This window comes from Pipra filicauda, unplaced genomic scaffold (assembly GCF_003945595.2).
Source record: "Pipra filicauda isolate LSUMZ 115617 unplaced genomic scaffold, ASM394559v2 scaffold195_size2193078_pilon, whole genome shotgun sequence".
Lineage (NCBI taxonomy): Eukaryota > Metazoa > Chordata > Aves > Passeriformes > Pipridae > Pipra > Pipra filicauda.
The window spans coordinates 2,167,540-2,185,633 of NW_024104304.1; the positions used below are offsets into that span (position 1 = coordinate 2,167,540).

Below are 18,094 nucleotides of genomic sequence, written 5' to 3' on the forward strand. Positions count from 1 at the left end.
AATGAGGCAAAAAAAGCTATACTTTATTACCTCATTTTTAGCTGTTCAGCATTCATTACATTTATATTAGGCACCATGTGTTTCTTATCTAAGTAAATTACATAAATTTTTTCTTATATGATATTATTTTTATTATTTTATATCACTTTTACACTGATGTTACTTCTTTTGCAAAAAAATTAAAATATTTTGGTCTTGTACTGGTGTAATTTAGAGCAAAATGAGGCCCTTAGAATTACTGGAAGGGCAGGTGGCTGAGATAACCATAGCCAATTCTTTCCAGTAAAAGTTGGATCAATTATTTTAAATATTCCCAACAACAGTTGTTTAAGATGGCAGTTTCCATACTGGAAATCTAGCTGAGCCTGGAAACTTTTAGAAAACATTAGCAATAACACTTTGGTTATTTATGAAAATAGAATAAGGAAAACTACGTTGTTTTCTACATATTAAAAAAAAATATGAGATCTTTTTTCAGCAATATTTTATATCCCTCTCACTCTTCCCCGGTCTTCCACTTCTTACTTTGGGCCACAGTTTTGAACTTGAGCAAGATATAGATGTTTTAAGGATGAACCTGCCATTGTCCCTGTGAAATACCATTTTATATGGCCACATTTTAAAGCTTTAAAGTGCCACTTACACCTACCCTGAGAGGCCCATGAAAGACAATCAAAATCCTTAGAAATTCTGTACTCACTTAACACATTAAAGCTTTACAGGACTTATAGTGATGAGTAACCTGTTTCTGCACCATTTCCATAAAGTGAATGACTGAGCTTATAGATGAGTTTAGGAACTTTTTTCCCTTTCCTGGCTGTCCTAGCTGCTCTGCCTGGGACAAAAAGTGAAAACTGCAACCACATAATCTGTTTTCTGAAGTATTAAGCTTTCAGACTGTAACTGTTGTCAGAGGAATCTCTGCTCTAGACATACAGCTTACTAAAAATACTACCTTATTTGAAAAATGAGGCCTCAGTCTTCTCAGTTAGATATATGAAATTAATGGATCCCTTTGACCTTAACCTCTCCATACTTCAGCTTCCTACAAATCAGATAGGGATAAAATATTCTATTGTTTCACATGGCATAGAGTAATAAATCAATGAATTTTTGTGGTGATTCCAGATACAAGTGATATGTTTCATAGTAAAGTCTGTGAGAAAGGCAATGATTCAGAAAAGACTTTCAATAGTGTGCACTGTCAGCTGTAATGAATTATACATATGTTATATATGTGCTTCTATGTCATATGTTCATTCTGGCACTTACAAACTTTTTAGTGCTTGGTTCCTCAACCTTACATTTTTATGTTTGTGCATATGTCTGCAGTCTTTAAAGCAGTGAATTTGCTGCAGAAGTACTTTAAGTCTGTAGTTAATGGCAAATTCTACAGACTGAAAAGGACTTATTTCTGACTACCACAATCGTCTCTCCTTGTAATCGTTATTAATCACTACTGACAGTAGTTTGCATTTACAGTCTTTTCTCACTGTATGACCTGCCTTGCATGTTTGCAACCCTTGAGTGAGCTGAAGAATCACTGAAGAGACAATGTCCCTCACTGTTTTGCAACTTGCTCACTGCTGTGTAGTTGTGCTACCTGAGCACAAGGCTCTTAATCTTTCAGTTGCTGACCACAAGGGAAAATAAATTATCAATACACTGATGGAGAAAGGATTCACTCCCAGATTTTTGCCTACAGGTTACGAAATCACAAAAATGAACAGCAGAACAGACAACAATTTATCATTTCTTGCCCTGTTTCACCTCTAAGGGACATTTTTCTGCCCAGTTTGTTTTAGCATCACTTCATGTTGCCAGCTAAAAATGGCCATATAAAAATGTCCTTGAGGTTAAATCTAGGATACTAATGGGTTTATCAGGAATATATTTTCAACTTTGTTTTGTCAATGTCTTACTTTGACGGGGGGGCTCTCAATTAATAAAGGAATAAATTTACTTCGTAATAAAGTGCCATATGTACATAAATAATGTCCAAGGAAAGTCACACCTTGATGTTTTAATTAGAATTTGAATAAACTGGAAATTGTAGTATTCAATAGCTTAGAGTTTATAGAAAAGAAAACCATACATTCACTTCAATATCATAGCTAAAGCCAACATAGAAAGACACCAAAATAACAGATGCTGTGGCAAATTCTGCATAGATGACCTGAACTGTTGTTTTATTTGTATGCTGTTCAAGCAAGCAGATTTCTAGAAACAGCCTATTAAAAAGAGCATAGCCAAAAAGACTGTCTGGACAATGTTACAGCCAAGTAGGTCAGCAAGAAAACAGCAACACAACTAATGTAAACCAGAAATAATCCTGAGGATGAAAACTACGCACGAAAAAAACCCTCAGGGATATAGCTGAAACAATCATTTAAATCCTAATAAAAAAAAAACAAAAACAGGTTATACAAAATAATTTCTCTAAGAGAGGTCACTATAAATCCAGATCAACAAAGATTAAAACAGCAGCAGGAGAAGTTCATCATAGCAAATCAATTTTACAAAGCAAAAGTCCTTTATCTCAGCGTTAAATTAGAGACAAACTAAAAACATGCAGGAGAAAATGATACAAAAAATAACTGCAACTTTTTGTGCAATATATCAAAGTTAAGCCTGGAATATCATTATATTTTAGTAACTTTACAGATCACAAACATAAAGAGAACATAAAACTTCTGATGAATCCTGCATGTTAGAAATGTTTCCAAATGCCAGATAGAAACAGAGTCCCATGCACAAAAAAAATTATTCTAAGCAATGCAGTATGAACAAGATACAGCCTGAACTTGTTTTATTTACTGGAACTTTTCCAAGACAAAAATGATGGGGTTTTTTCAACAGATTTGTTTTCCTGTCGCAAATTTATCCATAATGAAGGTCATATAAATTATGAGTGTTATGACAGCATTCAAATACATGCGTAAGCATTAATTAGACATAGCAAGCTGCTAGAGACAGAATACAACATCACAATAAAAGAACACCTTTTAAACATTACAGCCTAAACTTAAGAGATGTTAAAATTCATTTAACTGTGTGCTGCATTGTGGTTCCCATGTAATATCAATAATGGCAGTGTTGTAAGCTTTCCTGCAAAATACATAGAGACCAATCTGTATTACAGTTAGAAGAGAGTTTGAATCCAACATTACCAGCATCATAAAAAACGTGTTCTATCTTGTCTTCTTCTAAGTGCTTCATCAGAACTTCCAAAAGATAAAAGGAGCTCTAAAAATATATTTAAAAATAGCGGAACCATGACATCAGCATCATTCTCTGTAAATTCCCTGTAAAGACCAACCGGCTAGATGTGCTGTTGCAGACCTGACTTGATCTTATTTCTAATCTGTCTATACAAACCTTCCTACTGAGATACAAACTGTTTCATTTTGCCAGAATATTACCCAAAACCCGTTCCTCCTGTACGTTTTTCTATTTGATATCTGAATCAGATAATGATTGTGACTCCATCAAGTAATAATGTTTGCAACTCCAAATAACTGCCATCTTATGATTTTAATTAATGAGAAGGTAACTAAATGTAGGACAGAACTAACAGTAAGGTAAAGTGAAAATTATTGTAAAGATGGACCAACTCAGGTCATGGACTAACAAATACTTGTAGGATCTGGTTCTAATGCAAACTTCAGAAACAGATTTCCTAAGAGGTTCCTGCCCCATTCTTCTCTTTTTTTTATAATCATTTTCTATTTACATCTTACTAACTGAAATACCAAGGTCCTCTCTCAGTAAGCTCTGACCACAAGAGAAAACCTTCACTGCACAAAGTCTCCTTTGCGTCTTCAAAATTAGTTCAGAGACATAACATTGGTAGTCTACTCTTTCAGTTACTCAACAATTTATTAAAATTATGCTGGTCTTAAAATATGTCAATATTTTCTTCTCTCTCAAAATACAAATGATTCAGCCTTGTCCAGAAGCATAGAGACCTTACTTAGGAGTAAGGAAGAGAAATACAACACATGTACAAGCACTGGTACATGAAAGCAATGCTTAAGCTAACTTGGGCAAGAAGTTCATAAGCTGTCAGCACTTCACTTCAGTGCCCCTGAAGGCCAGTAGTAAGACTTGCATTTGATTATGGACATAGCGTTAAAAGAGCAGCTATAGGCAAATTCTAGGCTTTTCCAGCCACTAACAAAGGTTTAGGAAGTCTTTGTTACAGATTGCTGACCTACATTAATTAGCATTTAAGCACGTAAAGAGCTACATGCAAAAAAATTGCTCAGCTTTTAAAAATACTTTTTGTATTTGTAGCTTCAGAATGTTAAATAAGGGGCTTAATTTCCTTTTATCAAAGAAGAAAGATAGTCAGTTTCAACAAGGCATTTTTACACACACAAACAGTTGTTTCTTCTCGTACAACCACACTGACTTAAAAAAATCTCGATATGAAACTTTGCTAACTTTCTAATTAATCTAGCACTTTCCACTATTAATGAAATATTAAAAATATTAACAAATAAAAATATTTCTTTAAATACTTACTGGAACAAAACCAGCTCTCTGTGAATATCAACATTTGTAAATTTGTATAACTTACTTGCAATTATCAGATAGTAACACCATTGATTTTTGTTTTGTAATTTTATGAGTACAAGTTTACTTAATCCTCACATATATCAAAAAGGAAATTTACTCACTTTTCCTTTGTCTTTGTTCTACATTTCTTTTCTAATTATTTTTGTTGACAATCTGGACAGCTAAATTGAGTATCTCCCTTTGCCTTTCTCATCTCAGATCTCCAACTCACTAGACAGTGACAAAAGGCAATGGGTAATTATTAACTGGGAGTTGTCTGTACTTGATTTATATTTTACAAGTGCTGTATAAGTTACATTATTCTTAAACGGCATTTTGTAGAAATTGAGAAGCTATCCTTTTCTGAGCTACGCTTTCCTAGTCATAATCATGAAGAGTTAAAACCAGTAATTACTCTGGTGCTGACTCACTCATCATTGCCTCTGAAGACAATTGTGTTGAATGAGTACGAATAGTAGGTTTAAAATGTATTTTCACCATGAACTGAGCATAATGCACTGCTTTTAATTCCAGTTCAAGAAGATTGCAAATCAAAACTGCAAACTCCTTTTCCATAATCTTAAGAAGAGAATCAGACATGTTGTACTGTTATTTTGATGCTATGTTGAAAGGAGAAGCAAGTATCTTGCCAAATTTGAATAAGAGTTTTGACAGATTCAAACTATTTCTTTAGAAAACTTAAAAGTATGTCTTTTAGTATATGGTTCTGTAACATCTATTTAGCAAATGCAGGTGGTGCACTGGATTGCAGTTGCCTGTTCTAGTAATAGGATCTAATAGTTTGGTAGGAGCTCAAACTCATGCTAGGTCAATCTGCTTCTAGCTGGTATTTCTACAGTATTTTATCCCAGTGTATCCAAAGTTTTGAAATGATATCTCCCTTTAAAAAGAGCAAGACAGACTGGAAATTTTAGGTTCACCACTCCCTTGTGCAGTGTCTTCTTTTAGTCTAGAACAAAACAAAGGAGGAACAGAAAAATAATGTCCAAGATGCTCATTTGCAGGTACAGGCAGACTTGCTAGAACTATTCTGAATTTTCTACCATTGCATGGTTTTTGGAAGACATGTTTTTTTCCCTTAATGCATCTACCTGTCTTACCCACACTCCTAACTGTATTTTCTGGCCTGATTAATTTAATATAGCTAAAATTAGAGGCCAAAAAGCTTTACTCATCTTTGCTTTACTCAAAAAAAAAAAAAAAAGCAGCAGCTTTTTAACTTTTTTTATTTTTATATATAAGAAGAGATAAATTACATGAAGCTGAGCCCATATCTGTGAGATTTCAGTCCCCAGAATACCAGTAGTATTACAATCATAAAAACAGGACTCTGTAAAAGCCATCCCAATTTAGCTATAGTATTGCTCTCCTGACACTGTCATCCCATGAACACAAAGCTCTTCCTATTCTCAGCTCCCACTTGCAGTTTATAAATAGATGTGGTGCTCTGTGCAAAAACAGGTTGCAAACAAGTTGAAAGGAACCAGTAGGGGGAAACAATCTGCCTTTTTGCTGGGGTCTAATTACTGTTTGTACTGCTGCAATGACCAGAGTCAAAGCACTTCAGTGTCCTGTGTGCTTTATAAATGAACCATGCACTTCTCCTCTTCTTCAGGATTTTGTGCAAATGATTCATAAAACAACATTAAATTGGCATCCAGTAATGGTAGGTTGATCAAAAGAGCAGTTGAGATTAAAAATAATTTTTCTTATTTTTTTTCTGCACTATCACTCCTTCATATTTCTTCAGGCAACAATTCTGCCTGGCACAAAGGTGGGAAGTGAAAGTTTGGTGGGACGAGGGCAAAGGAGTATCTAATGTCACTATAACAATTAGGAGGTACCCAATGCCCCCAGTGGCAGCAGTAGTACAAAGAGGACCAACCAGCTACAGGGGCTGGCCCACAGCCCATGTCATCTGGCCTGCCTGAGGAAAGGCACTATCAAACTAGACTTTGTCTGGACAAGATCTGTGGGACAAAGAGCAATTTGTACAGGGAGCAATAATCTTAAAAATCCCAATAGAAAATTGCTGAACTTCTGCCAAACAGTATATTGGGAGTGTTGGGAGCTTCTGAAGACATAAGTTTCTCCTTGCAAGGGAATTGCCCTACACATGTACTCCTTGACATTTATGTTTTACAAAGAAGCTATTAACCCTGCAAAAATCCAGTAAGCCTATAGTCAGACAGTTCTTCCCTCAGAAAGCTCAACATAGTGTCTATCGGTTCTGCTCCCAAGACTGAATAGCACCTGTTTTTCCAATAGTTTGCTCTTGTGCCCTCCCTGCCTCTTGTATTTTCAGCTGGAAACCCTTAGCCTAAAATCACATTGCATCCTCTATTCCAAGAATATCTGACAAGAGAACAAACAGAAATATTCAAACAGTTGGCCCCAGAAGTATCTTTCCAAACCGAGGATTTGGCATCCATATGACATATATAGCACATAGCAGAATGTAAGTGACTTAGAATGACAACACAGAAATGTGATACCCTGCCGCCCAGGCAATAAAAAATCCTAGGATAGTGACATGTCTGAAAGCCATCCTCTCCAGAAATGTTACATATCATGCCAGACAACATGCCAGACAGGCATTCCCGTCTCCCTGTGGTCCAGAGTCATGAATTCTTTCTTGAGAGGAGGCTGGATCTGGATTTATTCCTTTCCTTCAAGATGCAATAAAATGGTTTCTGCATAACTGTCTTGAGGTTGACACACTGCTAAGGGAGGGAATGTCTTAGGTTTAAAATTTGTCTTAAGTCTCAAATCCAAGTTTTCTGTTTTCTAATTCTCATGCTAATTGTAGGTGGTAAATAAGGTTCCAGAAAGAATTCTAACACCTTTTAAAAGGAGGTATAGAGGGAATTAGGAACTTACAAACCAGTCAGCCAACTGCAATTCTCAGAAAAGTACTGCAATAAACAAGCAGATCATTTGAAGGTCTTTAAAGGATAGCCTAAAAGTTTTGTAAGGAATACCTGGCATTAAACCAATTTCGTCTCCTTCTAAACCAGGCAATAGGCTTTGTGGAAAGAAGTGGAAAAGATCATATGTATTAATTTACAAAAAGTTTTTGATACTTGCATGAGACTTTATTACAAGCAATCAAATAAAAATATCTTGATGAAACTAAAGGAAGATGGGTGCAAAAGCACTTGGGAAAACATTTTAACTATTAAGTATCTTTTTAAAAAATTAAAATTAATAGTTCATTGTCCAAAAGGAGGGATGATTGAGTACAGAACCACGGAAATTTTCTTTATACCTGGTACTACTCAATAATGTGAATCAGTAAATTAGATTATCAAATAAAAGAGCAATTTATTACAATTGTACTGAATATTAGGCTTTGGAGGGTACACAAGAAGATTAAATGGCAGAATTAGAACAAACTGGAGAATAGATCAATGCAATAAAAGAATTTAAAAAAGAAGAGAATTGCAAAGTATTAGTCTGTTTAGGGTTTACCAAAAGTACAACTTCTAGAGGACTTTGCAAAATTTCTTCAAAACAGAACCTGCCAGTCACTGTGGTTTACAAGCCAAAGTGAAGTAGTGGTTGTCTTACCATGGTGAAAAAATAAGTCATAATGAGATGCATAAACAACAGTACTGCAGATGCTAAATATAAAGTAGAATTTCTACTCCTACAGACATGGATGGGTGCTTGAATTGGCTACTGGGCTTCAAGAAAGGAGCCAGGGTAAGAGGCAAAATACATTCTCTGGAGCAAAAGACTGAAGCAACTGGATTTGCTTAATTTCAGAAGAAACATACACCTATAGAACTCCAGCAATTATTTACGCAGATGGTCCATTAGTTGCTCCATAAAATGCCCAAAGATGTCTGAAGTGCTGTGAAGTATTAGGTTCCTTCCACTGTGCTTATTCTGAGTGAGAAAACCCAAATTAAAAAGATTTGGTTTGGGGGGACCATGTCATCCATACCTAGGACTGAAAGAAAATTATTGCTATTGTTTTTTTTTTTTCCTATCTACAATATCTGGCTTACTTTCATAAATAGCCCCATTATTAGCAATGCAAAGTCATCACAAAATACACAGGAGAACACAGGGCTGAAGCAGACATCCCAGACCTCAAAACAGTAAATGCAAAAATGAAAACAGACCTGGAATAAAAAGTAGTACATTTAAAATTAAATGCAAACTGGGGAAAAAAATACCAAGAGTCACACCATGTGCCCGAGAGTGTTGTCTAAACACTTATTGAACTCATATTTAAAATATTTAACTATATTGGTAAATATATTTTAAAAGATCAGTTTTAGCCTTTGTAAGTTAGTGGAATATTTACTGAAAACCAAGTCACTTAATGCAGTATGTCTCTTTTTAAACAGATGGCTAACTGCTACCAGCAGGAAGCAGAGCATTAGCAAAGTCTTCCTTACACTGTTACTTCAGCAGAAAACTTTGACAAAAAGTCATTAAAAGAAATTATTTAACTATTAATCCTCAATTTAAACTTTTTAAAAATTATATTTCAAATTTAGAAAAGGATTAATACAGAGAATAGAAATTACCGCATATTTTGTCTAGTGAGCAGCAAAACTGTTTACTTAAATAAAGCAAACTTTATTTTGGCTTATTGGACTTCCCTCCCAAATTACAGGGAGATGTCAGACATTACTAATCAACAAACATAATCTATAACAGGCATCAAAATGTGTGGGAAATGGTGTTTCCTAAGGTCTGTATTTAATGTCAAAAGGCATGACAAATATAAACTTGTTGTTCAAAATCATACCTGAAATCTTTTATTTCAACACCATGTATGGTTGAAACCATATTTTTAAAGGCGTGTTTAAAGACTGAGCTATTGAACATTTTAGATAAACAGTGGAAGAGAAGGATTCGGTTTAGCTGATTGCCTCCACCAGAATCCAAATTTCTCTTTTTGTATCACACTAACTAAAGTTATGTCCATAGCTCAGGTCAAGTATATTCACAGCACAGAGCTTCATTAACTCTACAGTCTAGGGATTTCTCCCTTCTAAATTGACATTAATCTTATTTCCAGTCTTTTAGTGTTCAGTCTTGTATTTGAAACATATTTTATGGAATCCAGCATAATATATTAGACCTCCTTGTTCTTTCAAATCCTGCAATACAAAATAAATTACTAGTTGTTAATGCACTTTCCTGGAATGTTTGAGACCTCTGTTTAAATCCTTATCCACAAACAAATAGAACTAACTTAAAATCCTGTTTCTTTAATCACTGTTCTATCCTGGACCACACTGGACCACCAATGATACTGTTTCATTATGAATATAAAACACAAATAATCAATGAGTCAGAGACCAAAAAATAAGAAGGTAGACACTTTAATAGGTACAGTACATGTGTTTCAGCTAAGGTTTTTATATTTTATTAGAGAGGCAATAGTCACTCATTATATCCTGAAGATGTGGTACAATCTGAGGATTAAGAGAATCTTTTGAGAGATGCAGACTCAAATCCCAGAAGACAGAAGGTCTTAATTCTAAATAAAATTAAATTTAAGGTCTTGCAGTCCCAACAAGTGCCCTGACCCTGCAGTATTTGGTCAACACTGTGACATGGTTGTATTTGAAAACCATGTGAGGCCCTTATTTTCAAACACACATTTAATGCTGTAAAAATGAAATTATGATGGATTCTGTTCTTTATGGTTTATAAGAGTTCTCAAGGTAAGGATAACAAAGAACTACACCAGATCTCTAAGAGATTGTAGCATCCCAAATATTGGAGCACAGGGCAGATTAGAAAAGCAACTGTGAGGAGTGGCATGTACTGATTTGTAACTCTTTGGGACAGGAAAACGGGCTAAGTGACTTCCTGAGCTTCTTAGCTAGGATCAGTTTTTTGTGATTTTCTGTCCTTCAGAACGGATCAGACTGGGTTTAACCTTAGAAAAAACAGAAATTTCTCCCACAACGTGAAGATTGAAAGTTCATTTAAAATACAAGAAATTTAGATTCCACCGCATAATTTGACATATGAACATATGTTCTTAGGGCTTGCAAGTACTTCACCTGTGATTTTAACTTGACATCCTAAATACAGTATCACTGTTCAACTTCAGGGTGAAGAATTAAGAGAATGTATTGAAATCTTGCAGAAGAAAGGTAGAAAATCATGTCTTGTGGAATAGTAGATGCTTTATTTCAACTGGCTGAATATACTGATCAATAGTAATATTTGATTTTGCTGCAATTCTGTTGGTTTTCACAACCCAGGGGATTAAGGTCTACTTGGTATGTAGGACAACTTAAAACATCAGGCAGAGTACGGGAATAGATACTGTTCAGACCTAAGCTGGACACCTAGCATGGTTTTAGATACTGATGGGGTAATTTTTTCAGATGAGTGATATACTAGAGCCACTGGTAAGGAGAGTCTGTGTCACTCTAGATTGGTAAGGTTCATGTTGCCTCACGTGACCAGTTTGAAATACAGGTGCTTACTCTAACTGTTCATTCTTTCTCTGCAGTCATAAGAAATACGGCTGAAAAGCCATTTATCCCATCTTTAACACTTATTTCAAAACTGGATTTATCACCCTCTGGAAGGACTTTCTCTCTCTTTCTCTCTCTCTCTCTTTCTGAATTATAAAGGAAGCCTAGACCGCTATCTCACATTGGACACCTAACTCATGGTGGCAAAAGCTAAGTGTGATGTATCCTATTACAGTAGGTTTCTACATGGTGTGAAGCCATGTTAGAACTAAATAACCATGTTAGTTAGGTGTCTCTTTTTCCACTTGAATGGAAATGATTCTGATTTAGCTTGAGTTAAAGTCAGATTTTGTGTGAATACCAATTCATAAATTCACCTTTGATTGGGGCATTCTGTGTTTATCATTTTGTTTCCTGTTTTACATTATATCTTATATAACTGTGTCAGTTTGAAGAGCTTGGAATGTTTGCTAAAGAGGATGAGTTATGAGATAGACCAAACTTCTCTCTGTCAGCAATTGTAAATTCAAAATTAAGGGGCTTTAATCGAGGAAGTGTGGAAAAACAGAAGAAATAACAACCCTTTATTAAAAGATATATGTTGGCAAAAAGAGTAACAGAACACAAAAAAACCCCTAGACAATAGTCCTGTACCCAAAAGTCCCCTTCAAATAAAAGAAAAAGGTCTGAATACTTCTCTGTCCCTTAGCGCAGTTCCAATCACGGTTGGCAGGGGGCGCTGTTGGGTCGCTGGAGGTGCAGAGCCTGCAGTGCTCGGTGTTGGTCTGCAGGGGCGCTGTTGGATCACTGGAGGTCACCACGTGGGGAGGGGGATCTGGGGGGGTGGTCTCGGATCGCGGGAGAAGCTGAAAAGAGAATGGGGACCCTTCCCCCAATGGAAGAAGGGGGAAAGGAAAACAGTCCACCCCCACGGAACTCACTGTTGTCCTCAGATGACGGTGTCCCAAGGCTCCTCCTTTCTTCTCCCAGTAAGCACAAAAACTCTCTGATAAAAACGCAGCAGGTCCGGGCTGGAGACAAAGACAGCCTGCCTGCAAGTCGAGGCCAGCAGTCAGGGCTGACCAGGGCGAGAAGCCAGAAAGACCGGCCTCCAGCCTTCTCTCCAAAAGCATGCACGCAAGACCCCCGTCTCCATCCCAGAGCGAGAGCTCAGCAAAAAACTGCCCTCTCCCTTCTGAGAAGAGCCAGCAAACCCCTCCCCCAAAACTCCTCCCCTCTCCCCCCAGCCTCTGATGGACCATCCGTTAGGAATGCGGTTCGGCCAGCTAGGTTCTTTTGTAAAGCTAATCGCCCCCCCTTTCCATTCAAACTCTGTCTTTCCTACAGTGGGGGCAGGGGGAAGAAAAATTCCCCCCTCAGATTTCTAACCTATAACAATAATGCAACTTTAGATTAATGAGTTTCCTTGTAATTCAGTCTCTTAAAGTAATGACAGTTATTTTGAAGACAACATTTTACACCATTTTTTGCCATACAATAACATGGCAGAAAACAAAACATAAGGAACTGACAGCTCAGGTCAGGGGAACTTGATAAAGACAAAATAAGGGAAATATAGAGTATAAGGGAGAGGAAAGCCAACTGATCCCCAAGACTAAAAGTAAAACTGCATTCCTGAACATTCAGCAGGGGAAAATAGAGTAATAAATTTTCAACTTTGCTTCTGAGGTTGAAAACTGCAATCCTCAAAGAATGTTCTAAAAGAAGACTGAGGTAGCTTCATGCACAAGATGCAGGATTGAGATCACAGGAATAAATAAAAAATAAATATGCAGTCTTGTGGCAAATAAGATGAAGAAAACTATATTCTTGGTCCCTATAATGCCAGCAGAGAAAAAGCAGAAGGAAGGGTTGTCAAACAAGGGAAGTGAAAATCTTAAAAATAAATAACTTGTGCTGCAAGTAGAGAAAACAGTACACAAAAGCAGTTAAGATGACTCATAATTGTAATAATGAAGAATGCATGCTGATTTAGTTTCTGGAGAATTGATGGATTTGAGTGAAGCAGTGTGTGAACAAGAAAATTGTAAGTAGGAATCTTTAGTGTGGGTGAATGGCAGGATTACGAGACGTGGAAAGAACAGCTTTAGAAACGGGCCCATTACAGCGGCACCTTCCCGGGACCGAGCGAAGCAGAAAAACAACTACTTGCGTTTTCATTGTACAGGTTTTCCCTGAGTTATGTACTTCCCCCGGTCCACGCGGCCCCCCCACTCAGAACCACGTTGTCTCCCCTCCCTGATTGTGGACTCCTGTTGCGCCCACCTCTCCCCAAATCCCTGTCTCGGTTACTGGAATGCGGTCCTCCTGTATCTCCCATTGGTCAGTGGGCTCTCAAGCCACTCCCTTCCCCCAGTACCCCAACCCAATCACAGCCCTCTTTCTTGCCCTCCCCCCGAACCCATATAAACTGCGCGAGTTTAAGATTAAAGGTCTTTTCGCCACGGAACACCCGGGGAAGCTTGATCTCTCTCTCCTCCTGCCAAAGGGGGACAGCGCGGTCGAGCTCCTCCGGGAAAACCAGTGGAGAGTCCGCACTCAGATCCGTTACTTTAGAAACATTCTTTTTTCTTTTCATGACTATGATGGATAAGGAGATAATTTAAGACATTAATTTGTTTCAAGCAGTATTATCCTGATGATGTTGCACATGCTGAAATGTATTTATGAATTGACTGGAGGAGTTATTTACTTGGCTAACAATTTTCTTCACCTGCAGGCTATGATACCTCTTCCTTTTTTGTAATTATTCAGTATTTTAGTGATTTTTTCTTAGAAACCATAGCATGTTTTTACAATGTTTCTCTTTTTAAAAAATATTAATGTAATGGTTATGTTCAATAATCCCCATGTTTGCGTATTTTCTTCCTTCCTTTTGATTGCATCCTGACTAAAGAAAGTCAGCTTAATTCCCCAAGACTTGTCTGAGTTAATTTAAGTTTTATTCCTCTACGGTTTTTGTCTGCTATGTGAGCCGTGCTGACTCCTACTGATTCTGTTTTTAGTCTCCTAGTCTTTCTCATGTTTTGAACAGGAATCTGTAACATCTAATTAAGGGTGTGAATTCCCTCATGATGGAACTGTCTAAAGCTGGTTATCCCCAAGTGACTATTGCCTTGACTTATGCTCTGAGATAATCTAGATGCTTTTGAAAAGTAATCTTTTAAACTAGAGGGCAACTTCCAAAGGCAAAATTTACCTTTTGTTCAGCTCTTTGATCACAGATGAAGTCATATTTATTTGTTTCCGAAATTGATTTCATATGTGAGAATGTGCCTGAATAAAACAGAGTAAAATCTAACTAAAGACCTTAGGCTATTTTCTGAAAGAAGACTAAAATAGCATTTTTTCTTCCCTAAATAAGGATAGTTAAAAATTGGAAAATAGTATAGTAAAAAGTCCCAAAATATGAGCAGTGGAAAAGTATTTATGGCCAGTTGTATTCACAATGGTACCCTTGAAAAAAAGTAAGGATTCCTGCATTACCTTACAATGTATTTTATTCAAATTGGAGAGAGGTTAGTAGCCTTTATCTTGTACAAGCAATGCTTGGTTATGAAAGCTTCTGTTTAAGTCCAGGCTTACTAACTCACTAACAAGATTAGAGGCTTCAGAAAATGTATGGATCAGAGCTGTCTTATGAGCCTAACATTAAAGACAGCAGAGCATCCACTGAGTAGCATATTGTGCTTGTTTCCAGAGGTTGTCTCTAAAGTTTGTAGTCTTAATCCTTAGGAACGGTGTCTGCAGAGTTCATTGCCGAGACATTTGAAAATGTCTCCAGACTGTTTCTTACTTGCTTGCAAATGATTAAATTAGATCTTGAAATGTACCTCAGAATTTTATTAGGTTTTCTACAATGGAGCTTATTTAAATACTGGGATTTCTAATAAAATTACAAGCTACAAAAAAGACATCAGTAAATTTTGGAATCTGGTTTCTTTAAAAATTATACTTAATGTAGAGAAAATATGAGAGTCTGCTTCTAAGCTTCCTCAGTAATCCTAAATTCCTGCAGAAAAAAATTATTATCAGTTTTTCAATTATCTTGTCTGTATCCTAAGAATTTTCTTCTAATAAATAGGAGGTCTTTGCATCAAGTTTCTTTTGCTATACTGAAATCTTTCTGTATCTGACAGACAGTGTGCAGGAAATAGTGGCTCTACGGACATCTTGGAGAGCTACTTTACTTTTTTCTGTCATTGCAAATATTGTTAGACTGAAATACTTGTTGTGACATATTTAGTAAGACTAAGTACTTAGCTCCATATCTTTCTCCTCCTTTTCCCTCCCTTCCAAAGGTTTAGCTTCAAGGACATGAGTTTCACTATGCACAATTATCTACTGTGGGTGTGTCACAAGACAGTATTTTCATATCTACTCAGGCAAACCTTAAACCAAACTATCACCAATTATCTACAATTCCATAAACCAAGTACATACTGAATATACACGGGTGCACTTGCTTACTCCAGTGGCTCTGGTGGTATTTCCCAGTTTACATACTGCCCTTCTGAGTGGTGTGTCTCTAGGAAGAAAGCAGTGAGATTACTTTTCCTTTATGACTCTAAGGGCAGTAGTTATTTTAGCTTGCTACCACATACACCTGGGGTACTTCTGGCCCCTATAACTTCACTTGCATCACAGACACATTAAACATGCTGCCCCAATTCTAAGTGTTTATGTTATGATGGAGACACCCATGTGATGTTTCATGCCTTTTGGACAATACTGGAATGTGAGAAGATGCTGAAAATCGAAGAAATTACTACCATAATATTTTCACGACAAACTGGACAGCCATGGAAACTGCTGGAATTGCTACTCTATCCCCAAGTACACAGTAGTGTTTCAGGCAGGAATTGTGCAATTCTATAATGGGAACATTTAGACACAGAGAGGCAACAGTTGCAGAGGCTCCAGAATTTTGCATCTAAACAGACGTAGAAACAAATCTGTCCCATGCTTCTTGGTGAGGAGATGCTAACTCTCATTATTAAAAAAAGTTACCTATGCAGTATCAGAAATATGTTGAAGTAATAGTTTCAGAGAACAAGATTATTGCTGAAATGTATATGCCTACAGTTGGTAGTGCTGAGAGCAATACACGTATTTGAAGTGCAGGAATATTACACCCTCTGGTTTTGGGGTTGATGGTAGGTTCAGTAATATTAATTTGAAGAATTTAAAAAGGTGCACAGCTCTAGCGGTACAAAGGAGACTGTTCTGCATAAAGAAATTTGAGCAAGCATATGGTAATGTATTCAGTCACATTCTCAGTGGGATACAGAGCCATACCATTAATTTAGTACGTATTATTTTGGACAACATTCTGACTGCTGACCAAAGTAATAGTCAGGGAAAAGGCAACTTAATTACACACATAACAAAGGCTGGTGCAGAGTTCATGTGGCAGACCGAAAGCAAAATAGCTGAAGACCTAGAATACCATTTGAATGTCATTTATATTGCAAAAAGTACGTTTATTGATAGCCTGATACAGTCTATGCTGTAAGACCAACAAAAGTCCTTTTTTATAACAAAGACTTAGCATATTTTTGTTTTGCTGGACCAGTTTACTCAAGTAAAAGACAAAAGAAATTAGGGATCCAAAAGAATACCAGCATCAGGTCATGGAGGCCAACAGTTCTCATATGCTTTCTTGTTGAAGTCCAAATAGAAAAGACACTACATTTTCTTTAGGACATGTACAGAATTACTAATCTTTTCCTTGTATTAGCTTAGAGCTTCCATCTTGATTTTTAAATATATGTGATTTTCTCCATTTAGACTAATCCTAGTTAAACTCCCTGTGTTTGTGAGATCACACATATTTTGGCTTCCGAGTGATTTGGTTTTCCTGTTAAATTGAATACAGGTATCTCTTTCCTAACACACTGACAATTACAGTACTATGTAGGGGGCATGTTTTAGGGATGCTGGAAGGGGCATCCTGGGAGACAAAGTCCCAAATGTACTCCTGCACACATGGGCATTGGGGTACCACATGGTGATTGGTTAAGAGACTCACGTGTTGTTTTAAAGTGCATATAAAAGGTGCTGTTTGCTTCCAATAAACAGATTTGGTTGTTTGAACCCTCAACCAACTGGGTTGTGTGGGCTTATTATTTATTATATTAATAAAGGTCACTGTACTATACAAAAGAGAAATGTTCACTAATCAAAGAAACGAAAAAAGGACAACAGGTATATGCCTTCCAGGAAAATATAATAATTTATACTTTCTATGTTATGTTCTAAATTTCCTTCTTGCATAATAATTTTGTAATATAATTTAAGGTCATATTTGAGCATGGAATAGAACTGCGGTAGAGCTTCTATTACCAACTTTAGTGTCTGTTTTTCAATTTTTAATTCAAATCTCAGAAATAAGATGAAAGGCGATGATTTTTAACGATAATGGAATTCCACTAGTAAATGACAAGATAAACTTTGAGTCTAGTGACAGTACAGCATATCAGCTGACAAAAAAATATAGTGAGTTATACAAGTGGACATGCAAAGTTTTCCTATCTCAATAAATTGTTATTTTGCTGCACAAAACAAAACAACAACAGCAACAAAAAAACCACAGAAAAATCAATGAACATTCCTGCCTAGCAACAGAGGGAAAAAAATCAGGAGCAGTGTGAAGAGGATGCTGAACAGGCAGTAAGTGAGTGATAGCTGCAGTAATCTGAACAGACTGAGCAAAGAGATTACTGTCTAGTTTCGGCTGCAGCACTAATAGTACAAGGCAATAAAATCTGTGGTTTTCATTTTAGAAAAAAAAAAATTCACACTCATCCAAAAAAACTTTTCAAAAAGGAAAAGCTATGAGTCCTTGCAATTGCTGTATGTTCTTGTAATTGCCATTAAAGTGTCTGATATTACTATTAAGAGTACCAGTTTATCAGTCTTCATGGGTAGCATTGTTGAAAAACAGTAACACAAAAAAATATTGCAGTATTTTAACAGCAGCTGTATAGGATCTTTATGCAAAAACTTCCTAAAAAATCATAGCAAATATGGAA

General features: G+C 36.5%; 1 protein-coding gene across 1 annotated transcript in view; it reads right to left on the bottom strand.

Annotated features, from left to right (window-relative positions):
• Positions 1-12,116, bottom strand: part of LGSN (lengsin, lens protein with glutamine synthetase domain) — a 77,119-nt gene extending 65,003 nt beyond the window's left edge. The window contains exon 1 of the mRNA XM_039380440.1: positions 11,981-12,116. The gene's annotated coding sequence lies outside the window, so the exon portion shown is untranslated. The remainder of the gene's footprint in view (positions 1-11,980) is intronic.
• Positions 12,117-18,094: the final 5,978 nt, after the last annotated feature.